General features: G+C 38.4%; 1 long non-coding RNA gene across 1 annotated transcript in view; it reads left to right on the top strand.

The window, feature by feature from the left end:
• Positions 1 to 26594, top strand: part of LOC140261070 (uncharacterized) — a 221259-nt gene that overhangs the window by 161042 nt on the left and 33623 nt on the right. The gene's annotated exons all lie outside the window — the stretch shown is intronic.

Raw genomic sequence — 26594 nt, 5'->3', positions numbered from 1 at the left:
AGTTAGCTTATTGCTTAGAGCAGTTATGCTTCAGTGATCCACAAATCACATCCATTTCTCTGTTGTCAGTACCACCATAATGTGAACAATCAGGCCAACATGGAAAGACAATAGAAAAGATGAAAAGCCATCTAACCATGGCTGGCAGTCTTCTAGTGACACAGGCATGACATTCAAAAGTTGTCCCCAAATCTCTACAGCCTAAAAAACCCTGAAAAAATAACTTCACAGGCACAATTCATCTGGATTCACAGTATCAGAGTATCGTGAGTTGGAAGGGACCTTAGAGATCATCGAGTCCAACTCCCAGGATTCGAGCCTTCTGTGTAGCAGAGCGGCACTTCTACCACTTGCGCCACAGGGGGGATTCGAACCCAGGCCTCCAGTGTTGCAAGCGGCACTTCTACCACTGCACACACAATTTATCTAGATTTATCTAGACAAATGGAAATCTTGCATTGCAGGGCTGCCTTCTGACTTCTTCTCCACACTCTGTAGATATTTTAAGATTAAAGGCTAATGGCGCTCTAATCCTCTCAAAGAACCCAGGTTCCAGCAGTGGCAGTGCTTCACTCAACCCCATCTCTGTTACCAGTATCCTTCTGGCAAAAGCAAGAGTTTAAAAACTCTTTAAAAAGCCTTTAAAACTTCCCCGCAATTTTTTCAAAGCCTCTGTTAACTCTTCTGAATGCATCTGGGAAGGTACAAATGAAGAGAGAACACCTCCACAAGTCTACTGGAAAGACCAAGCTACTTGCTTCCATGACTGCAGGTGAATAATTCAGCAATGACCTAACCAGTACATCTTTAATAACACTGTTCTTTACTCTAAAAGAGAAATCAAGTTACGGGGGTAAATATAAATATTTTATAAAAATGCAGTGTAGTACATGTACAAGTAAAATCTTATTGAGATACCAACACACTGGCAGGAAAGTCGGAGTACACAGAGAGGGTGACTAGAGTGTCGTTACATAAATGAATGGAATTTATTCATTTACAAACACAGCCTACTATTTTTCAATTACACTTTTAGCACAATATCTATGCAGAGGCTTTTGAACACCAAGCTCTTCCAAAGTTATTTTTATAGTCTAGAAATTTCTAAAAATAAAACATTTCTAATATAAAACCACAGTCTAAATTTTAATAACTGTTGTAGTATGCCAGTATAATTTGACTAAATTACATACTGCTATGACTTGAAAGTGAAAAATAAGAAAGAGGAGAAACAAGAGCCTAATAGAGCCAAGTGTGATGTAGGTAGGGGTCTCAGCTTGACATTCCTCAGAACTCTTTACGTACACAGTGGAATGTTCTGAAGTTTTATTTATCACGTCCTTCTGCAGTATCAGCTCTTTTCCTACACAATGCTAATCTGGGCCAGTTAGGGAAAAGTTTGGCTTTAGCTACTCCAATCATAACAGAATCCCTTGCTTTTGTTCACCACAGCCAACCATTCAGGAATATAAATAACAGATTATCCTGCAATCAGAAATAAGAACTCCTCTAACACCTAATGGATCAAGGCTGGGATTGATTGTGCTGTTGTATCTGGTATCTTTCAGAAAAACTGGAAGCTTGATGAGCTGAATCAAATACCCTTCATGAGACTTCTCTTCAACATCAATATTTTTATTAAAAAAAAAAAAAAAAAAAAAAAAAAAAAAAAAAAAAGGAGAGAGAGAGAGAGAGAGAGAGAGAAATGGGGAGAATGTTGTAATGAAATACACATTTCCCATATACAGACTAATAACTGAACATTTTATGACTTACACAGATTCCATCAGCATTTCTTATGGCAGCAGAAATATTTCTGGAGTAAGACAGGTTTCCCAAAGGATTTGCATCATTAGATGACTGACCTTTCTTAATAAAAAGATTTTTATTTTTTTTTCAGGTTTATTTTTCCCATTAGGAAAAGTTTGAGGCCAACACTGGAAACTGTTCAGTACTAGGTGAACTTTCAAGACCATGTTGCTCACATGAGCATAAATATTTACAAAGACCTTTGTGAAACATAAGAAGGAACAAGTTCCTATGAAGGAACAAGACAAGGATTGCATGTGTGTGAGTTGCTTGTATTTGTTTCATCAACACTGAAATAAGAATTAGTACTGTACAAAGAAAACCAGAAACCCAAAGCCTCAAAGATTATTAGAAGGATAAATAATGCTCTGCTTCCAATAAGCTGCTATCATTTTCTGCCCCAGACCACAAATCCAAATTACTTGACTGAAGACATGAAATTATCCCCTTGGTGCTATGGCCAAAATCAAAACCATCTCAGTTCTGTCTTAATTGCTTGTTAAGCATTGGTCCTTTAGATGGCATTGTCTGAAAATAAAGCTCCTACAAGTGATTATCTCATGAAGACTCCAAGATGTTCTAATCAGGTTTTCATGTACTTAGTTTGCTATAAAACCAAATAACTTGAGGCAAGTCAGTGAGGACGGTTCTGTGACAGTTCAGACACAACAGAACAAAAAAACACTACATCCATAAATTCTGGCATACTCAGCAGAGAAAGAATAAAAAATTTTATGGAACTAAGCACATTTCTACTTGCATTAAAAACAAACCAACAAGTAAACAAACAAACAAACAAACAAAACAACAACAACAACAAAAACCAAAAAAAAAAAAAAAAACAGTCCATTATCTCAACAGGATAATAAGTGAAACAAGTGATTATTTGTTTTCGAAAAGATATTCTGCATCTCTTTTCCTCCAATACATTAACTTTGGGGATCTGCTTTATTATTCTTTTCTTTTTCTCCAGAGTTTGCAGTAAAAGGTTGTAAAGTCAAGGTCAGCCTTAGACATGTAAATAAGCAGAAAAGGCAGAAAACTGATAATAGTTTCACAGCGTATAACACTGAAACTCATGTTCACAAGTAGGACTTCAACATTTTCCATGAGATCTCAAAAAAGCGTGGAAAACAAGGTGACAGAATTGACTGTATGCTACTCCAGTCTAACACATGCTACAGATGGTGATATACCCAGGCATGTTGTCAGATTTGACTTCTCATACTTTCCTGGGTGTTTTCTTTTTTGTAACCACATCCTGAGAAATTTAACTGCGTAGCTGAAGGCCAAGCAAAATCCCTCTCCAACTCTTAACACTTTGGATCAGCTGAGGCTGGAGCAGAAAAAGACCAAAGGATGCCCTGCCAAATCGGAAGGAGCTCAGCAGGAGATAGAGTGGGAAAGGAAAGTGGAGGCAAGCCAGAGGAAGACAAGAGGATAGACTGCTTGGATATTACACACGCATATTCACAGCCATGACTCATCACGCACTCAGCAAAAAGGAGCTGATGGAACCAACACTAGTGTTAAAACAGATAAGACAGCAAAGCTTTATGGGGTGATCTGTCCCAGTTCTGTGACTAGAGGGGCACAGGGAGGTCCCTGTGGATCCACACCCCAGAATGGGATAAGGGAAAAGGGTAGAGAGATGGACCTAAAAACCAAACAGCAGAAATGATCTGAAGAGAAACAAACTAATTTACTAAATAAGATATTGGAACGCAAGATAACACACTATAATACAGTACAATTAGAATCAGCTAATAAATCAAATAAAATGAGTGTGTCCAAAAACCAAAGGCCTTTCTCTAATGCTGAGGCAAGGTGTGTGGTTGGAACAAGCAGAAGGGAGGAGAGCCAGGTCCTTTGACTTTGCCAGGAGCTTTAACTCCTCTCTGAACACAAAGTCTTCTGGGGAATGTAGTTCTTCTTCTCTTCTGGGACAGGTACCCAGACCTGAAGCACTAACTCTCTAACTCCCAGTATACTACATGATGTTATGTTGTGGAATACCAGTAACCAAAAATCATAAAACCGTGACAGAAGGGTTTCCAGAGACTCCTCTTCTTGGTCCCTTGTTCTGAGGAATTCTAAGCAGCATCTGCAGCCTGTATGCATCTTCCTTACTTGAACACGTCCAGCTTTGATGAAGTTGAAATGAATTTTATCTTTACATCAGAATTTTTTATATTTGCCCAGAACAAAAAGTTCACTTTGAGAAAAAAGCTATAAGCTGGAGTTTTTCTACTCTCTCCACTGCATCCTGTTCTCAATTTCAAACCTGGCAGCATGTCTCTGATCACACATATCGTTTTAAAAACACTGTATTTCATGGTAAAACTGATCTAGGCAGGTTGACAATCAAGGTTTTCAGCAAACCAGGCAATGGTCTTACTGTTCTTGGTACTGTGGAAACTAAAGCTTCATATTTAGCATTTGCAAAGTTCTCCATAGTGCTGGATTTTGTTTGAACCTCTTTTGTCCATTCATGGACACTTGGTAATGCTTACCTCTAACATTAAACTGAATGAATGCCTTTGATAATAGCCTAGCCTACAATGCTCAGGCTGTGCAAAGCAGTTTTCAACAGTCAGATCCTGTACTATCACTGACTTTGGAGGAATGAGTGTTTTTAAGATCTTCTCATCCCTTCAGAATTTTTCAGTAAATCTTCTATTTAAGTTAGGTGTAATAGTAGATTCTTCACTGAACTAGAGCAAGCACTGTGATTTTTTCACAGATCTGCTCCTCCAAGAACAATACTAACCAGGCTGTAGAATCAAACACAGATCCACCCACTTAGTTCCACAGACATCCTTAAGAAAACAAGGCAATAAAGAATTCTTGTATAGGGAGCTTCTTCACATGATTTAAAATTGTAAAAGATCCCCTTCAAAAAAGCTGCTTTGTCATAACTGCTGTCATTTTCTGTCTGTTTTGACCTCAATTTGGACACCCCATGTGTGTGACAGATCTACCTCCACCTGAGCCCCTTGCTGCAGCAGCTGACATCTCCCTGCACTATACTGACAGAGGCAACAACCATTCACCTTAAGGTAGAATCAGTAAAGCTGATTTTGGCTTAGAGAACTGTACTTTTCATGCTCCTTTTGGTGCCTATGTTTTACAGCAACAAAATTTTTCCTGCACACCTTAGAATACCCAGAGAATTCCAAATACCCTATGATCATAGTATATCCCCACCAGCTCTTCTTTCACCAGATAAGAGACATTCTTCCTCCAAGCAACCCTGTTTTTCTTTAATGTGAAACATCAGCAACAGGTACTACAGCTCAGCACTCCTTCTGCACTTCACTACACAATACTTTTGCATAGAAGTTGAAAACACGACAGCTCATCAGATTTAGCACCCCCATATGAATCATGTGTCACTGTCTTTCCTAAACCACAGCTATTAAAAAGGTGTAAATAAGCACTGGAAATTAAAAATAATCTTCAAAATTCAATTATATGCCTCCCAACAGGTAGCCATTGTCAAAAACAACAGGGGAAAGTATGTAAAAAAAGCATACCTTCACTAAAATTACTGACATGTTAAAGCAAGAATAATATAGAAGCCCTAGGCATTTAGTTAAAGTGGTGTGTGTGTGTGTGTGTGTGTGTGTCTCCTTTTAGCTATAATTGAGTAAGGTTTGTTGTCTCTAGGTAGGTATACACATCTTGTGGGAGAAGACTCCCATAAAACAGTGAATGGTAAGTTACCAGATCCGTTGTTCAGTAGCTGCAGAACTACCCACATAATATCCCACGCTTTTCTATCATTCCCTCTTTGTAATTTATGTCCAGGCTTGACTTTTTGTTAATGGTCAAAGAAAGCTAGGAAACTCTAGGCAACTCACAAAGGTACTCAGAGGAATAGGTGTTTCTAATAGTCTCATCTTTCAAAACTGGTGGAACAATTCTTCCATGGCCTACAGGGTACTGAAACAATTAGATAAATCCCAGCAATTCTTTGCAGGAGGGCACTTGGTACAAACCCCAACAACTTCAGCTTTGCATGATATTTAGGTATATAGATTTTAAGTGCCACTCAGGAGGTAATAGAACAGTACACACAAATGCAAAAGCTCAAGTGGTTTACTGTTGAAATACTGACTATGAACTAGGAGAAATTAACATCCCACTTCATTTCATTCCTTTCCCAAGAAACAAAGTTCTTTTGAATTCTTATCTAGAACATTAAAGAAATACATACACACACACAAAAAAAAACTTGGTTTATTAACTGCAAGTCCATCCACGCACAGAAACTTCTGTAGAGCAGTTAAATCAAAGTATCAGATCGAAGTATCAGTGATGAATGTAAATCTTTGCCCACGCTTAGCAAAAAGATTTTATAACACTTCCAGAAGTACTATCTGCTTTTCAGACCGAGTCATTGCTGCAACACAAACAGCAAAACTCAGCCAGAAATTAGACACCACCTTTGCTCCAGTTCTGTTGTTTCTTTTATGTACTTCTCCCTCCCCCCCCCAAAGCATTTGCTCCAGTGCCATAACTTGTTTCTTACCCTGTTTTTACCATTGCTTCATCAACAGAAGTAGCAACTTACAGAAGATATGAATAAAGATGGCAAGAGCAGCAAAAACTTTAAGTCTCAAAGAAAAAATCATAGTCAAAAGAATTATAGAATGGCCTGGATTGAAAAGGAACTCAAAGATTGAGTTTTAACCCCCTGCTATGTGTAGGGTCACCAACCACCAGACCAGGCTGCCCAGAACCACATCCAGCCTGGACTTGAATGCTTTCAGGGATGGGGCATCCACAGCCTCCTTGGGCAACCTGTTCCAGTGTGTCACCACCCTCTGTGTCAAAAACTTCCTCCTAATATCTAACCTAAAACTCTCCTGTCTCAGTTTAAAATCATTCCCCCTTGTCCTATCAATGTGTTGATAAAATCAGTTGTCTTCTTTGTGAATAACAAAAGCAGCCAGTGTGACATCTTCGAAGGGAGAACTGAAACTGAAAAGGATGCAATCTGCTGAAAGTAGTGCTTTTGTGTACGCATTCATTACTAACTGCAAATACATTCCCTTTTTCTTATCATACCAGCAAGGACAAACTCTCCTCAGAAGTAGCTAGTTATATTTTTTTGTTATTTTCAGTCTTTGAAGGCAAGTCGGAGGAAAAAAACTGTGGCAGTTCTCTAAAACTTTAAAATAAGTTAACATCTAGACTTTCATTTTCTTATATCTTAGTTGTCTACAGTGATGTCCTATCCTCCTTGTAAGTAGAGGGAAACAGAAAAAAAAACAAGTGTTTTATTCAAATCTGCATTGTGACAATATTAAAGGGATAATATGATGTGGAAGGATAAAGACGTTCTATAATAATAATAATAATACAGATAAAAGGAAAGGTCTATAATTAATAAATAAATGGATAGGAATTTCTATAAGTTCTCTTGATTTTACCTGTAGTCATTAGCAGTGAAACTTTTCCCCTGAGCTCTCATCTCTGCACATAATTAAGCTCCTCACTGATATAAATATATCGTTATTAAATTGAATTTTCAGGTTATTGTTTTCTAACAGAAAAAGGACACCGCTGAGAGAAAGCAGCAAACCAAACTCTTTATGTAAAATAGTTTTAAGATAAAAACTAAGTTTTTTAATGTTCTTTGTCTTATATCAGGAAATTAAGAATGTCTTTTTTAAAAAATTAGTAAAACCTAAATTTAATCTTTTTAATTGCCATTAAAAAAAAATGATACTAGCAAGTTATTTTTGACTAGTTTGAGCAATATCATGCTCCTGCAAATGGAAAACTTTATTTCTAGTACCCTTTTATGATTAGGGTATAATAGGCTCAAAGAGCAGCACTGCAAGATAAGAAAGAACCTTAACTTCAGATAATTCACTAATTGTTAAACTCTGCTTAATTTTGTAGCCCTAGAGAGATTAGTGTCTTCAGTAATCAGTCTTATAAAGCATACTTACATATTGCGACCCTAAGCTTGATCTCAAAATTGCAATGGTAAATGCAACTATCCGGTAATTGGACCCTATAGGGATGGATTCAAAATAAGAGATTTTTCATGAGTGTCACACTGACCCCTCATAATGATGCTCATACCTGGGCTTAGGAATATGCCTCCTCTTAAAGGGAGGCAAGTTGACAGTGGTTGCGTACTGCTGGAAATAACTCATACATATGCAAGCCTGCAATACAAAGTAGGAAAAGAAGCTCTGCAATTGTAAGGGGAAGTGTCTAGGCTTTTTGCTCTTCTGAGAAGGGAAATGAAAAGGTAAAGGAACAAGAATAAAACTGGGGGTGGGGGAAGGGGGGAGCAGAGGGTTAGGAAAATAAAAAAGGAAAAATGAATAAAAGAATTTTTTTAATGAAAGAATTTGAAAAGGGCAAAAAGAAGCAGTAAAAATACTGGTATAGATACAGACATGGTTACCCTACTTCAGTGACTAGACAGATTTTATTTACTCATGACTAGTACAAGTAGAAATAGAAATTCTGGTAAAACAGTATTCTTGACACAAAAGATAACCCAGCTTTTATGGTTCTAAATTTGAAATCTCATTCCTCTACTGGAATCACATCAGCTGATATATTCACATTAATTTGTTTTTGTTAATTAACATAAGTGCTTTTCTGTCACTCCCATTGTGCATAATATTTAGATTCATAAAGATAATGAAATAAAAGTGTAGACAAGGAATAGGGAGGGTAAGAGAGAAGCTTCTCTCTGTCGTTTTTTTTGGTAGCGTGAGATGTACAGCTTTTATATCAGGTCCTACTGTTTCCTGTTTGTTCTCTTGGGATTTATGCACTGCTGGACAGAATATAAGTTTCCCATTGTTACTTGACAGCAGCTGCCCCATACTGTGAGTTTAAAAATTCATGAACCTGTAATGCAAGAAAGGGACACCTTTTCCCTGCTGTATAACTTGAGCACTGCACAAAGGTCATGACACAGAAAGCCTCGTGGAATTAAATGGATTTTTTATTTCATTTCAAAATACGGAAGCTATGTTTTGAGAAACAATTAAAGAGGTTATTTCTAACAAAGCCAGCAGCACAGTCCACCTGAGGAAGATTTGCTTACGAACAGCTCAGCTCACCTCGAGGAGAGCTACACAGAGAGAGCAAATTAGGCATGTTTCTGAAAGATTTTCTGCCCTTACACCTCAGGTTTTAATCTCTCCATTACTCTTCCTCTGGGAAAAAATAAATAAATAAATAAAATTCATTATACCCTTTTCCCCTGCGAATGTGTGATAAATAAGCTTTTGGCCATATTAGATAGATAGTAATTTAATGCTATTTAAGAAGAGACAACAATGAGTATAAACCAGAGCAATGCTGGTTCACAGCTGCCTGCTTATTAATACTGAACCATGACTCCTTCTCACCACTGGACATTAGCTGAGCAACATGGAAGGCAAGAGACACATCCGGCCTTCCTCACATCCTTCTCTGTGGCACTGCAGCCTGTCTTCCAGGAAACGAAAGGAGAAAGCCAGACAATGGCTACAATTTGTTGACCCTTACAATAGACACACTAAGCCAGAAGGCCATTTGTAGTGCTTTCCCTTTAGGGCTGCGTACATTCACTGATGAGAGAACAGTTACCTCTGGTGAAAAATCTGGCATATTTAAGTCATAAACAGTTCTGTATATGTTTTCAATGTTATCTATAAGAAAAAAGGACAAACCTTCCCATGTTAGACACTTCCCTTCGAAGCCAAAAATTAGATATGACACCAGATTTTCAAAATCTTATTTGACTACCCACCCACACCATAGCACAACAAAATCTGAATTTATATTTTTTGCTTTTTTTATCACAGTGTTTAATATTTCCTGCTTGTCAATGAGATGAGCAGGTGAACTGTGGATCTTGATTCTTAAACATGCTATTCAGCTGCGTTAACATATGTCAGAGGATAGGCTGAAGTCTGTTCTGACATGGGGCCACACTACTCTGAGTCCTAGGCTGCAGGAGAAAGTGAATTAGAAAGGAAGCAAATTCAGACATTGGTAGGTCTTCCTAGTTGTAACTATTCCCATAATCTTGAATTCTCCTGATCTCTTGGTTGTCTAAGCGAGGAATATGGCCAGTGCAGTCCATGCTACATCTCTAATGCTAGCAAATAAAAACAGGAACCAAACTCCTTGAGTGCAAGGGGTATCATATGCATCTCACAGGGGCCTTCTTGGGATAGCCTAAGAAAAAAATAGGCTAATAAAAGATGCAGCACAGACAACAAGAGAGACGGTGATGAAGATCACTCACTCACTTCTCTGTTTTAATCATACATCTACTTCCCAGAGCTTGGCTGCAGCTGGGAGTATGCCTAGATCCATTCAAGGAGTCAATTTTGGCACCCTCAGTTTCAGGCTCTGTTCCTATGACCAAGATACACTGCATGGGCCAAGTTTCCTCTCACCACTTTTCTGCCCCACTTCCTAAACTCCTCATTATTGGCTTTCTAAAGATAGTATTACTTGTCTTATGTTCAGGGGAATTCTGTGCAGTTAACAAACTTAGCCACTGTCAAAGCAGTACCAACATGGCCTCCTCTTCTTACAAGTGAAACCTCAAGCTTGATATGGTCTATTGTACCTCAGAGTGTAATTACTGCCGAGTTAACTCAGGTTATCCATGCTCAGCCCATCTTAGTAAGAGTTGCCACACTGTGAAATTAAACTGAACAAACATTTAAAAACTGAACAAACCAACATTTAAACTGAAAAGCAGTCATTATGTTATTGTATAGAAGGATGGCACTAGGGATGATGAATTAGGCTAAGAATTTGACTCCCTGAAGAGCTTGGCAGGAAATGAAAGTTCAGAGTGGGCTCTCCATATTTCAAGTGACTAACTCATCTCATTAATGTAAATGTATATGTTCAAAAACTAGTGCAGCAGCTTAGCCATACAGTAATTTAAGTACAGATCTACTTCAAGTGATGTAAGACACATGAGCTACACACGGTGCTGTGCACACAAAGTCAGGTAAACAACCTACAGTGAGTGATACACACACTGATTGTAGGTGTGGAATCAACCACAGCATTCTTGGACATTTTACATCTTTTCCAATATTTTTAACTGAAACAAAAGCAAAAAAAAATAGATATTTTCTTTCTTATTTTTTCATTGTTAATCTTCTTTCACTGAGCCAAAAGGCACAGGGAAAAGTGAGAGGACAGTTTTGCCTGTAGCTGGGCAAAGGGCTTTACATTTTCCAAAGTTAGTATGTTCTCTTTCCTTTCCTTTTTGTTATAATCTTGCAAGATATTTTGAGGTAAATGAGAAATCAAACCAAAAAATTCATTAGGCACATACTATAAGCAGGGTTCAAAATAGCTGATTTGAGCTAGTAAATGAAGATATGGTTGCCTCTGTAACATGGGTAATGTTAATATACCTTGAGGAGAATTATGCTATAAAGGAAGTTTAACTCTCCTTATTTACTACACAGGAATATGGCATACAGTTAACATACAGCATACATTTAGTCAAATCCTACTGAATATCTCTTACTGGCAAAGAGAGCTTCAGAATCCTCCAGTGCTCCAGAAATCCTGTCTACCCATTTAGGTTTAGGCAACCCAAGTTATATGGACAGGACTTTCCCCTGAAGGCATCAAAGACACTTGTCTTCCTTTAACTGTCTTCCACTTCAGCTGACTATATAAGATTTTAGGAGTGCTGGTTAAACAAGTGCCTAAAGTGAAGGTGTAATTTAAGGGGAAGTCTGGATCTTACCCTGCTAAGATGTTCAGCAGATGCAGAGCATTGGCTAATGTAGATGCAAGTTCATTCTGTGAAGGACATCAGTTAATTTAAATTCAAAACTATTTGGGTCTTCTTGGACGTTTGTTCTTTGGGAGAATTCATGGAAAAAAATAATCACTGATCTGTACAGCTGCATGAATAATTGAGCTAACAGGTAAATGGGACTGAAAGACAAGTGATTGTATCCAGGGAATATCGTGCAAATATATCACCCAGAGGCTTACTGATGTCCTAGATCAGGTGCGAAAAAAGCATAAACAATGTATTGGAATAAGCGCTGAGCATACTGCAGACTGTTATAACACTGAAAAAGCAATGCATTTCTCAACTGTTTTCATCCCTTAACAAGTTTGCATTTCAATCACTATAGTAGAAGTTCAGATTCCTGGAGAAGCAGGATCTTAGTAGTGCATCCTATTAAATTCCCATCTCACTAGAATTTCCTCTACCCTCTTAGCCAAGGAACAAACCTTCCATTCCTATTTGTATTCCTTTTATGAAGAATATTTACCAAATATACACCAACATTTTCTTAAATCTGGGAAACTCGGCTGAACCATGAGTTCTACTTCCCAGCTCACAAGCTGCAGGTTGTTATTTAACTAAAAGGAACTGCTGGGGTTGAAGTAAAGGAGAGGAAAGGAGAATACAAAGCATAGTATGAGTTGGCCCCAAAACTATTATTCAAATCAAATCCTTCTCCTATTAACTACTAGTAACTGTTGGTGCAACTTGTTGCGGTCTTCAGTTGCACCTCATTCACAGCTGGCTGACAGTATAGGCTGCATTAAGCTTCTGGGGCTGGACAAATGTTTGACTTGCTGTGTAGAGGTTTCAGTACAGGTGCTGCTGATCTTGATGGTCACCCTGTTCTGCTGCAGTACTGTCTCACCATTCTCAAGCATCAAATGCCTGGCAGCATTAGCAAAGTGGGCAGTCTTCCTGGCCACCTTCACTCACTGACTTGCTCTGATCTGGCATCTGGACTGCAGGTCTCACCCCAGAAGGGCACATACAGGTTCTTTATAAAAACCTCCAAAGATCAGTACAATGGGGGAAAAAAAAAAAAAAAAAAAAAAAAAAAAAAGGCCCCTTCTTTCTTTTCCTCTCAGAAACATCTGTCAGGTGGATCAATTAGTTTGGGTTGAGACTCTGCCTGTGGTCATACCGTATGATCCCAGTATTTCACAAAGTAACATCCACAACTCCTAAAACAAAACACAAATGTAAAACCTCCAACATTGTCAAGATATTGAGAATTACACAATTACACACACAAGATGTTTTGTGTCATTGCCTTGTACCATCAAATTTCTCTTACAACTGAGCATCTTCTGAAGGAGGACATTTTTCTGCCCCTCCCTCCGCCCGGGTCCCCATCATATATCTGAAGACATTCAAGGTCACTAACGACACTGGCTGGACGATCTTTTTGTGAATTAGAACACAAGTACACAAACTAAACTTTTCAGGAAAGAGCACTCCTTCATATTATGCCTATACTATACATATTTCGTACTAATTTGATAACAGCCCATACCCTTGCTGCTCTTACACAGCACAGCAAACATAAGGCATCGACATGAGTTTACTAGATAAATTATGTGGTTAAGAATTCTGTCCTGGGTTGTAGGCCAGGCAAGATGCTTTCTCGGTGAAGAGATAGTTTACCCTTTGTGTCACTCTGATGCAGACCACACAGTGGCTTTAGTTGTCCATAGCAAACAAAAGACAGGACATATATTTAAACTGTACTCATTCAGCCTGGCTAGTTCCACCCTAGTGCACAAGACACCCAATTAAAGACTTGGCAATGTCAGTGGCCTCTTCACCAACTGGGATCCCAAGAACTTACATGCTGCTGGCATTTCCAGCAAGGGCTTCTGCTTTCAGTTGAACCATAAATTCCAGAAGCCCTCCCTGAAAGTCAGGAGTGACTTTCCCCGGGTCATAATGCAAACTGTATATGGCAGAGAAGGAAGCAACACTCTGCATTCCCTTTGTAGCATATCTCCTAGCACTAATCAAGCAAATATTCAAGATCAGTGAAAGCCCTGTATTTCAGTGCTGTATCTGCTCATTAACTAGACAACAAAGCAAAGTGGAAGTCCAAGGGCTCTCAAGTGGAACATGTACATAAATATCCATAACTCAGTTGGGCTATGTCACTGTAACAGTCTCCTTTTCCATTTAATTCTTTGTGCTGTACAAAATCCTGTGCATGTGGTAGATTAAAAAGAAGAGCATATTTATCATAAAAGTTCATCTGTGATTTTAGAAAAAGCTTGGAATTACGACATAAATGAGGAAAAGAAGTGCTGACAGAAAGAAAAGATTGTAGACTCATAAAAGCTAAACAAATACTCATTCTTTATTAACACATTTAATTTCATTGCCCAATAAACTCTGATGAAAAAAATCACTGTCAAAAATTCAACACCTTTCCCCTTTGGGGAATCCCTCATTAAAAGCTTTGCAATTTCTGAAAGAAAAAAGAGAGAAAGAAAGAGGCCCTGCAAGATATATGATAACCTAAATTAACATATCAAGTAGGAAAATACTACAAAACCCCCTCCAGCCACAGAACATGTCCCCCATGATTCAAAATTTATTATGAATCCTAAAGAAGGTGGGAAATCAAGAATGGGTTTCATTGCCTAAATACAGATGTATATTATGTTTGTGAATACCATAAATGGTCTCATTCCTGTTAATCCTAGGTCATGTTAACTACCTACACAGGTGCCTCAGTCTCCCTATGGTGACAGTAGCTGCTTATGCATCATCTGAAGATAATCTCTTTATTGTCTCTCATCATAGGATCTAGATGGCATAATTACAGAAAAGTAATAGGATGAGTCCTACACCTGAAAACTGGTAAATATTTCAGGTGCATTAACTTTGACATATCATGTTATTTGAGATTCCATACATTATGTAAGACATCACACTGGAATCCCAGAAGATCTGCATCCACCTGGGTAGGCAGAACGTATTTTAATATCTTGAAGACTCACATTTGAAAGTAACTGAAACTCATCCTTCTAATCTGAAGGAAAGTTATTAGCACATCCTTCACCTCTGCAAAGTTCTGGAAAGAAAGTGTAGCTTCAGTCACACAAATTAACCAGAGTTCTCTTTTTCTGAGCTTTGTTCCTCCCCCCTCCCACCCCCCCCCCCCTCTCCTTCCGCCCCCCCCCCCTCTCCTTCCTCCCCCCCCCCCATCCCCCTTCGCCCCCTTCAAACCCTCCCTCCAGCGGTTATGTGTGTGGGTTGTTTTTTTTTTAATAAATAAATGAATCTTGTCCAAGTTGGCAATGTCAGTCAAAATCAAAAAGATGTAGAAACATTTTTCTTACACATTTTTGTGCAAGATACAGAGAAGAGAAAAATAACACTAGAAAGTAGAATAACTTGTTCAAATTTCACCCCTTTGGGAATAAGAAAAAGCCTACTAATAGAATAATGAAAAATTATAATGGGGAAAAAAAAAAAAAAAAAAAAAAAAAAAAAAAGAATGTTCAGAGTCGCAGCAAGACAGCCAGCATTAAATAGCAGAGCAAAGATGTTGTCCTTTTAGAATGGTAAAAAGAAATTACTTGTTGATGTCAAGAGTTTGTATAGTGACTAAAATCATGGCCACTATTCTGTGTTTTAATTACCATGAAATAACAATACCAAAGGGGCTAAACTAATGTTAAACAAAAATCAATTCCTCAGAGGGAAATAAAAATTAGAGGGGAAAAATCTTGCTTCAAACCAGTGTTCAAACTTACTTAATATGGGATCCTTAACACAAGGCCTAGTAGGTCAAGGAATCTGTACTTATATTAGTAGTAGAACCACTGAAATCAAAATAGGTTTTTCTGAAAACTCTAGACTAGAGTCTGTTATTAACTTTGTTACATTTGGTCTCAAATACTGTCGTGGGTGCTTTAGTTCTGATGCAGAATATGCCAACTTCTGGTTATTCCCATGGTCAGGAGGAAAGATGTATTTTGATAAGTGCATAAAATAGCTTTTCTCCCCTCTTGCTGATTCTTTCTTTTGGTTGACAGGTACCAATATCAACCTCTTTTTAGCCAGGCAACAGGGAAAGGAGGAAAATACTATTTCTCAAACAACCAGATGTTCCACAAAGCACTCATAGTTAGGCAGATGTTTGCTACATTAAACAGAGCCTCTAAGAAAACAATGGGAGAACATTTTAAAATTCTTATGCAAATTTCACTCATTCATCTCTTTCTCAGAGGCCTAGGGACAATGAAAAAGTAAAAAGGAAGATAATTCACATGCTCATCTCAATATGGTACTCATCAAAATACTTCTCACCTTTCTCCATAGGGATTTTGCAAAGCTGATTCACACTCAATTCTCAGTAAATCTCTCTAAGCCAGAAGAAGTTAAAGAAAGCATTAAATCCATGATACTTTAACAAGGGTGAGGTATCCTAACTATTCCAAATGGAAGCATACTTGAACAACATTTACAGAGCTACAATATCTCCTCTTTCCAGTAAAACCAAATCAGAGTGTTTGAATTTAACATCATCATTTTCCTCAGTTTCCAGATGTACTATGATGGAAAACACAGCAATGACAGCAGAGAAGCAAGGTCCTAGGCTGCAGCAAATGAGGATTTGCTCAAATACAATAGCTGTAGGCGCAAAGACAAAGAAAAGAAGCTGCTTACCTCTAGAATACACAAAGATCTCCAGCAAAATACTCTTACCTCTACAGCCAACTCTTAAATGAGGGCTGGGAAGGGACGGATTCTGGCACCACCCATTCTGGTCACTCAAGTGCGTTGCATGCACCTGAGCTCCCCTGCATTGGTCCTATCTTCCCAGCAGACACAAAATCATTGCTTCAAGCTGTGACTTAGCATTTCTGCTATATTAGCAACTTTCACAAAAAATGTTCCTTTTTCTGTTTCATTTTCCCCCAAAAAAATTCCTTCATGTGTCAGCTAGTCTCTAGTTTACTGGTATCTGATGAAATTTGCCTTCCATATTCAAGTTTCTCTGTTTTCCGCTTTTGTTTCTTTTCACTTGTTTGCTTTGTTTTTATGTTTTGTTTTGTTTTGTTTTGTTTTGTTTTGTGATGATAACAAATTTTCTGAAAAGTCTGACCTTTCAGAACTGTCTGCCCCGTTATGGAAGAATCATCACAAATTTGACTCAGACACGCCACTTTCCTTGTACAAGATGCTCCAAGTAGCCCTGAGCCAGCCCAGCTACCTTGGCTTCTTGGGAGAAAAACTGGACTTTGTTTCATCCATTAGCACTTGGACAGGCATACTTAAACATTTTGCCAGCTTTTGCAGCAGGATGACATGATTAGCAGAGAGCAAGCAGCATTTTTTCAGTCTCTTTCCTTAGAAAGCTGATGCCCCTAACAGAAACAAGAGATGGAAGGCAGAGTGCTTGCAAATTAAACACGAATAAGAGATACCTCATCATCAGAGGGCTTTGGGTATCAGGTTATCCTGTGTTGCAAGGCTTCACATTCTTGCAATTCCTATCTAGATGCAGAAATAATTTGCCTCGTGTTTTACATGTGGCCAAAGAAATTGACAACCTGGTGCTTACTTTAAACAAGTCCACTAAGGTTTATTATGGCCTGACCAGTCACTCCTACAGGCATCTTCTGGAGGAATCTCCTATGGAAGTAGTGATGGATCTAATGACAATCCCATTTTACTCTTCCCCAGAAGATATATGGAGTTTTTCCATGCTACTAGTCCTGCTTGGCAAAAATGCAGAACAAAATGCTCAGAGATTTTATTTTATTTTATTTTATTTTATTTTATTTTATTTTATTTTATTTTATTTTATTTTATTTTATTTTATTTTATTATTTTCTCTCCAGTTAAAAAAATCAATTCTGTATCTCCAGATCAAGGCTCTGTAAGATCTGTATGGTAACAAGACACTTCACCCTCCTCCCCCCCCCACCCCAGTTACTGGGTCTTAAGCATCTCAAAGGTAAACCCCAGAGTCTGTTATTTCCAGATTCCTCATGCAAAATATCTGCCTTTATAACAACGAGAACAACAACAACAAAAGGAAAATATATTTGTGGCAGATTTGTTTTTCCAACAGGAGATGAAGAGGCTATTTGACATCTTGACAGAGGTTTGGACTATTAAAAGTAATTCCAGCATAGATTAGTAGGCAAAGTGTGACTAAAGAAGGTGCTCAAGGTGGAGCATGTATGTTTATACATGACTTATTTTATGGTTTCATATTTTGCAGAGTGAGAAAATACAAAGATATAATGTACTTCTCTGTTTGCAAAGCTCCATCATCAATGAGGAAGAAAGCTACTATCTTTTTTTTCTTTTTTTCTTTTTTTTTTTTTTTTTTTTTTGTTAAGGAAACATTTTCCTCTGACATTTTCCCCCATTAAACAAGTTCTTTTCATCTAAGTAGTATTCACCAAATGGAAACTCTTATGCTGGCTTGAGCTACTTCAGTCCATTTGTTTTGCTAGTGCTGTGCTTCCAGAAAGAAGTGTGTGGAACTTGCTCAGATCCAGGTCTGAAGCGGAGGGGTGGGGATTTTTTCATTTTTTTTTTTAAAGTTGTGTTTTGCAGCAACCCCATCTAGACTCAAATAATGACTTCGTTTTTAGAATAATAACAGCAGAAGGGTATCTGTTGCCAGCTGGCTCTTTTCCTCTTCCTGGATTACCACAACTCACTTTAGCCCACATCTTTTCTTCAGCACTGAAATCAATGTTTCCATCTGCGCCTCCCAGTAAAACGGATGCGTGCTTTTAACAGAAGTTGGCACATCTGTCCTACCTTGTTTTCTCTAGAACAGATGAAAGTAACAAGATGCAGCATTGCAGACTTTTATGACTACACTAGAATACAAACTTGACAACATTGCCACTTGTTTTGGCTGTTACTAAAGCTATTGAAATTACATTAGCACAAATTGTCCAGCTCAGACTGAAATCCTACCTCAGTTCTGCTACGTAGATGCACACTTATCCATACAATGATAGAACTGTGAGAGGTATTTAGATACTCAGTCCCATGGCAGATCTCTTAATATCTGTCTATCTGTTAATAGCTTCTGCTAATAGATGGTTTCAGAATATGCACTGTGCTTTGGGGCATTGACCAGCTAATTCTTCTGAAGGATATAGCTGAGATATCCAAATTTGTTAATTAATGAATAGGGAGTTTAATATTGCAACAAGCTTAATTGCGCATCTGGCATGCAATCTAGGTGCCCAGTGATAGTGCCTCTGCCTTCAGCTTTGTCACGATTTCAGAGGCAAGTTCTGAACAGGGATGCCAGATGTCTTCAGCAATTGCAACCTTGGAAATTGTCAAGTTCTCAATTGTGCTTTTACTGATGAAAGAGGAACAAAATTTAGCCTTTAGCCTAGTCTATAAACATGGAATGAGGAGTTAGGTGTTGAGATCAGATGTACAAAATTACTTAATTATTTTTTAACAATTATTAATTTACTTCAGGTTACATGTATGGGCTCTGTGTCCCAAATCCTAGCTCTGAAATGAAATTTATACATCACCATGTATAAGTAATTTAAACTTCAAGAAACTGTCTTCTCCCTAAGCAAAATTCTGATTCCCACTGAAGTTTTGCAATTAAAAGTACTTAAACCAGTTAATATAGGTGACTACCTACTTCTGGTGGAAATCCTGTGTACCACTGGGTGCTTCTTAAGTCCACCCCAAGTTACTACAATTAACTGATCCTATAACTTATTCTGCTTCTGGGCAAAAGGATGCATAGGGACTTTACAGACTCCCTCAGCATTATATTTCAGTGATTGTAAGAACTATTCTGTAGATGAAATAATCAGATTCCTCTTGTGTAGAGAAATCCAGTGCACATATGAGATACTCTTTGTTGATTAGAGGTATTATTATTGAGCCATTGCCTTTCATCTGTTCATTACTAAAACCATCTCAACTGTGAAGCATTAATAATTCTTACAGGTGGTAAATGCCATGGCTACAGTTGCCATGACTTCAAATGGAAAGCAGTCAATAGGCAGTATTCAGTGGAAAAGATGCAGCTCCCCAAAATAAGAAATTACATAAATGCAAAAACAAATGGGACATTCAGGATTAAACACTACACAGGGCATTACTCTGGGCACAGAGCACATACTGAGGTTCTATTCTTTCTATTCTCCCCTTCTCTTTGACATTTTGTCTGCTGTATTTTGTCTAATGGAGTCACTGATGAGACCATAGTGGAATGCTGTGTTCTGCAGCGTAGGACAGGATTATATAGGACAAAGAACAGATAGGACGGCTGCAAGGAAATCTGTTAAATTACTGTTCTGTGGTTTTGGGATGTTTTGTTTTTGTTTTTGTTTTTGTTTTTCAAACATTCATAAGACTTCTGTGTAGGAGAATCTCAAGATATAGTCTTAAACATCTCTGCAGAAATCACAGAGACTTTAGTCATGCTATTGCACAGGGACAAAGCTATCTGAGCAGATGTCCCACCAGAAGAGGAAAAGATGGCATTGATTCCAGATGACCTACTGCACTTCTGTCTTTTCAAATCCCAGTCATCCAGTGGGAAGACCCACTCTGCTGTTAGAAAAAATGCCAGCCGATGATGCTACCTACTTCTGTCCAGCTTCAAATACGTACAACAGTAGAAAATCCTAAACAGACCCAGAGGAGTAGATAATATACTGTTTGGAGTAGGAGGGAAGGAAGAAATGTGAAATACTGCAGTTTCTATGCAATGTTATTTTCTCCCCACTTTGGGCAACACTTCATCCAGAGAAATCTGATCTCATAGTGTCTTAAACAAAGATTTACCAGCTGATAGCAGAATCTGTGGGTGTGTGAAAAGCCTGACAAAAACCTCAAGAATTTATGGCTGCAAATATTACATCCATATGGGAGTTTTTAACTTTTTGCAGACAACAGGAGAAGAGAAGAGAAGAGAAGAGAAGAGAAGAGAAGAGAAGAGAAGAGAAGAGAAGAGAAGAGAAGAGAAGAGAAGAGAAGAGAAGAGAAGAGAAGAGAAGAGAAGAGAAGAGAAGAGAAGAGAAGAGAAGAGAAGAGAAGAGAAGAGAAGAGAAGAGAAGAGAAGAGAAGAGAAGAGAAGAGAAAAAAGAAAGGAAAGGAAAAGAAAAAGGAAAGGAAAAGAAAAAGGAAAGGAAAAGAAAAACATGAGAAAAGCTAATTATCATAATAGGAACAAGACATGTATAATTCCATTTAAAAAATTAGTTACTTCTCTTCCTCTATCTTGATTTTTCCCTAACGACTGTTCTCTGTTCATTAGGAGATAATTACCTTCACTGTGAAACAGACTGTAAATGCGCTGTTTACATCAAGAGGAGAAGATTTTAGAGTTACATATCTTGTAAAAACATTATTGCTATCAAGGTAATCATACTACATTATATCAAATAAGCCAATGGACATACAAGCATATCTGGGTACATTTGGTAATGGTTCAAAATTAGTTTATTTCTAATAGGCAGATATAACAGGGATGGTTTTTCTGATTAGACTTTTCATCCCAGGTCATTTCTATCAACAAACTGAAAGCTACATCAGCAAGGACTCCCTTACTTCTTTCTTTACCCTCCTCTATCTCTTCCACTTTTCAGATTCAAGCAGCTTTTGAACAGTGTGCCTTAATTAAGGCACAAAATCTACTAGAGTAAAACAGCACTAAGCTTTCTTGCATCTGAATAGTACATTCATTAATTACAAATCACACCACTTATGCAATGTCTCACATAGTTACAGAATCATAAGGGTTGGAAGGGACCTTTGGAGGTCATCAATTCCAGCCCCCTGCTAAAGCAGGTTCCCTACAGCAGGTTACATAGGAAAGCATCTAGACAGGTTTTGAGTATCTCCAGAGAAGGAGACTACACAGACTCCCTGGCGAGCCTGTTCCAGTATTCTGTCACCCCCACTGTAAAGAAGTTTTTTTCTCATGTTCATATTGAACTTCCTGTGTTCCAGTTTGTTGCCCCTTGTTTTGTCACTGGAAACTGCCAAAATGACTTTGGCTCCATCCACTTGTCTCCACCCTCAGTCTTCCCCAGGCTGAACAGTCCCAGGTCTCTCAGTCTTTCCTCATAAGGGAGATGCTCCACGCCCCTCATCATCTTTGTGGCCCTCTGCTGCACTCTCTAGAATCTCCCTGTCTTTCTTGAACTGAAGAGCCCAGAACTGGACACATAATGTGATGTGGCCTTACCAGGGCAGAGTAGATAGGGGAGATCAACTCCCTTGACCTGTTGGCCAAGCTCTTTTTAATACACCCTGGGATACCTTTGGCCTTCTTGGCCACAAGAGCACACCGCTGGCTCATGGCCAACCCATTATCCACCAGGACATCCAGGTTCTTCTCCACAGTGCTCCTTTCCAACTGGTCAGCCTCTAACCTGTACTGATGCATGCAGTTATTCCTCTCCACATGTAGGAATCTACACTTGCCCTTGCTGAACCTTGTGAGATTCTTCTCTGCCTAACTCTGCAGACTATCTAGGTTGCATTGAATGACAGTGAAGCCTTTTGCTGTGTCACTCACTCCTACCAGCTTTGTATTATCAGTACATTTTCTGAGGGTGGACTCTATACTTCCATCCAGGTCATTGACGAAGATGCTGAATAAGATCAGAGCCAGTACTGATCCCTGGGGAACACCACTTGCTATAGGCCTCCAACTGGACTCCACACCACTAATCACAAACTCTGAGCTCTGCCAGTCAGACAGTTCTCAATCCGCTTCACTGCCCACTCATCTATCCCACATTTCCTATGCTTAACTACAAAGATGTTACGAGAAAGTGTCAAAAGCCTTGCCGAAGTCAAAGTAGATAACTAGTCAATTAGCTAGTCAAGGTACTCGATTAATTACCATCATCTTCTTTTTAATAGATGAAGAAATGTGAAACATGAAAAGGTGAAGATATGAAGCAAAGCAGAGCTCCAGAGCCCCTCTTGTTCACCTCTGCTATTATTCCTCTGCTTCCTGTTGTCATTCTATACCACAATTGTTTGTTGCTTGGTAGAAAGACACACTGCACGCAGATGCACAGAAAACTTGGCCTCAGTCCCCACCTCCTGTGTCTTAGTTCATTAATAAGAACCACCATGACAATAAGAAAGGTCCAAGATGTACAGCAAGGCATGCCCAGCTTCTTCACTAATTTTCTTCTTCCAATCAAGAATACAGATAGCAGGTAATTGTCAATGTGATTTGTATTCCATCATCTAAGTATCCCAGTCAGTGCCAGAGTTATTCATTTCCCTCCCTTGAAAGTCAGCAAAAAGAGTTAGTTGCATTCAGAAGAGGGTTCAATTTGCCCGAGAATGGAGTTGCTATGTGTCAATACAAAAAAATTATGTACTCCTGCAAAAAGATTGTCTCCTAGTTAAATAATAATTGACCCTCATTTCTCCTCTCCAACATATTCCTCCTGCTACTTGCTGAATGTGCTGATTTCACACTGGCATCTGAATTTGCACATAGTAATGCTCATTAAGCAATACTATAGGCTTCATTCCCACAAGTTCCTGGAAGCTCAATGTTGTAAAGGTAGGACATGTTTCTTACTTGTAGGATTAAAGGATTTGAAATATTAAAAACCAATTCACAGCATACTGCAAAACAGCCTAGAAATGACTGCAAAATTATTTTATTCTGTCTTATACAATAAAACACAACAGAATGAAGTTCCCAGAAAAAAAAAAAAAAAAAGAAAAAAAGGTATAATGGGGAAGTAATATAATTTGTAGGTTTTGTGCCTTTCATGAGTTATTTTTTAATGGATCAGACCACTTCTCATGAAATGAGAGAAATGATTTTACAAAATCAGTGGAACTGTTATTAAACAAGGAAGATTCGGTCATCTACTCCTGTGAAGAAAAGTAAATGTAAAATATATGTCTCTCCCTTAGAAATGTCTACAGCTGTTTTTCTAAGACTGGTAACATTCACCCTGACTTTGGAGAGCAGGAAATGAGGGACAGTTTTCTGGTCTCTCTGTAGACTGTAGGAAGCAGAATAAGTGCCACAGGACTGACTTGTTTCACTCTTCATATTTGGTTTAGCATGTGAGCTAAAAGTTAAGGAAAGCAAAACGAGTAAAAAAAGAAGTCATAAAATTAACAATGTAATGTTTGGATTGAACATTTTCATTTAGATGGAATTGAATTTTCTTTCTTTTTATTTCCTGATACTGAAGAAAGAAAGAAAGAAAGAAAGAAAGAAAGAAAGAAAGAAAGAAAGAAAGAAAGAAAGAAAGAAAGAAAGAAAGAAAGAAAGAAAGAAAGAAAGAAAGAAAGAAAGAAAGAAAGAAAGAAAGAAAGAAAGAAAGAAAGAAAGAAAGAAAGAAAGAAAGAAAGAAAGAAAGAAAGAAAGAAAGAAAGAAAGAAAGAAAGAAAGAAAGAAAGAAAGAAAGAAAGAAAGAAAGAAAGAAGGGAGAAAAGTAAAAAAAAAGAAAAGAAAAAAAAAAAAAAAAAAAAGAAAAGCTAGACCATGGAGCCATTCATGAAACCACAAAAAGGATGTGGCAGCATTTGTCGCCTCTCTCCAGAGTGTACTGATTAAGGGATTCATCTGGGCCCAACTTCCCCTTGCTCAGAAGAAAGAGCTGAGCTAAGTGTCCCTCCCCGAGACTCCCACCCTGTAGAGTTTCTCTGCTTCCCAGTGAATATTTGTTTGGAACAATTCCATTCTGAAGTGGAACAAATCCAGCAAATAAATAAATAAATAAATAAATAAATAGAACGAAACAAAATGGAAGGTGGACTACTTGAGAAATGTCTCTTCTAAAAGGAAAGTAGATATCCAAATGCCCTTTCTGAAACAGATAAAAATGAGCTTGGGGGTTTTCAATGTGTTGGGCTAGTGCCCCAATCACCAGTATTATGAGAGATGGAATTCCTTCAGCAGATGCTCTTTTTGAACCCAGCTCAAAAAATGGAAACTCTGTGTTTCGGAGAACACTGAAACTAATCTTTTTGACATTGCCAACACTTTTCTTTGCTTGCTTTTCCTCAGTCAGAGCTTTTCTTTCAACTTGACCTGAATTTGCCACTGGTTTTAATTTGTATTTTGAATGCTTTCAAGTCATAAACTGCTAAAAACCACTAAAAACAGAAACTATCTAACTGCAGTCAGCACTGGTCTCAGAGAACCTTTGCCACTCACCCCCCTTAAAAAGTCCTGCTCATTTACACTCCATGACAACCTACTATTCTGCTAAATCCAGAGATTTCTATCTGCTTTCAGTGCTGCCGCTATCAGAAAAATGATTTCAACTTACAGTGAGAGCTTAAGGAGAATTAATTTAGTCTAAACCTACTAATCTTTTGGCAATTTCCCCATGAAGTTCCATAAAAGCTTGCACATGTACAAGCCTCTTTTGTACAAAACTCCACAACCTTGAATTTGAAGATGCCTCATGCAGTGAACAAAGGAGGAAAGTTAATGTAGCATTAGTTGTTTTTACTTTTCCTGAGTATTGTTCTGATCAGTCTGAAGTCTGGTCCTCAGCACAAACTGGCACAGTGAAATTTCATATTTAAGTAACAGTGGTCCATAGCAGCTCTCTGGACAGTGCCAGTGATCCCTGGGGTTGAGCAGAGCCTCATCTGCATCATGTTCCTTTGGCCTCCTCCAAGCCAGGGCGGTCATTCTGCTGCCACAGCCCCTGTATGCTCTACAGTATCAGAAGAAGTCTCCATGGGGCTGAGGGAATCCTCAGTTACTGTTCACTACCAGGGAAATGAACAGCATAACAACCAATACAACAGAGTAGTGTTATAGGAAAGATCTACCCCTTTAAAATGAAAATAGCAAGAGTAATTTCCGCCCAGCTCACCTTAGTGTTGCTCCCCGATATTTTCTACAATGCTCATTCCTTTGTCCTTTCTGTTTTCTTTCTGGTTTTAAATTGTAATAAGAATATCTAAGTGCATTTCAATGTCAACATCATAGGCATGGATGTGGCCTAGATCTCTGTTTCTACAGCTGATGATGGGGCTGTATTTGTGCTGATTCCAAGTCTGCAATGCTATCTGAACAAAGCATTTAACCACCTGCAACAGTTTAAAGTCAAGTACAGTTAAAAGGCTTTGACTTCCTGTGGCTCTGGTATAACTCAGTTATGACAAATAAATAACAATATATGAGGAAGTGACTTATTTATTGCTATGGGAAGGGGTGGACCTCCTGGAAACTGGTCGATGTAACAACCACCCTTCAATGGAGACAACTTAAGAAACTAATATAGTATTTTATGGAAACATTCTACTCAGACATCAGAGACATCCTCAGAAGCAGCTCTGACAGGTTGTTCAGATATTTCTCTGTGAAAAGAGTCTTTTGGACATGTTTTAGTGGAGGTATCTGTGTCTGAGAATCACTCTAACCATGAGAGATGGTGAGTGATTGCTTTTGAATAATTTTTTGTTTTGTCTTTTCTTCCATTTCCCTCCTCCTTTCTCCACCCCCCCCCCCCCCCCCTTTTTTTTTTTTTTATTCAATCCATGATTTTTCTTGCTTTTACTTCTCCTTTCATCTTGACCCATTCCTCTAGGGTTGAGGTGGTGCATGAGCAATAGGCTATGTTGCTCTTATTGCTGTCTACTAGAGTTAACTCACAAGAAGACAAAAAGCAGAGAGAAGACAAATGACCACACATGTACATAAGTATCAGAAAAAAAGGGACTGTGAACATGGTTGTAGACTCTTGCTAAGAAGATCCATTGAGTCTGTCAGCCAAACCAGAGTACAGAGAGTTGTGCAGTCTATCAAGAGGACAGGTACACAACCTAAGCCTCAGGCTGTAAGGGACCAGGGAAGGAACAATGAACATCTAATGATTGTTCTACGCTGGAGCAAGCAATACTGGGAAAACTAAACTCAATTAACACTGATGCTTTAGACCAACCTTTCTAAAGGAGCAGTATGCAATAAGATTGAAGAGATACAGAGTCTGATTACATTCAAGGGTCTGAA

Source organism: Excalfactoria chinensis, chromosome 1 (genome assembly GCF_039878825.1).
Source record: "Excalfactoria chinensis isolate bCotChi1 chromosome 1, bCotChi1.hap2, whole genome shotgun sequence".
Lineage (NCBI taxonomy): Eukaryota > Metazoa > Chordata > Aves > Galliformes > Phasianidae > Excalfactoria > Excalfactoria chinensis.
The sequence above is the reverse complement of the archived record's forward strand: the minus strand, read 5'-3'. Positions and strand labels throughout refer to the sequence as shown.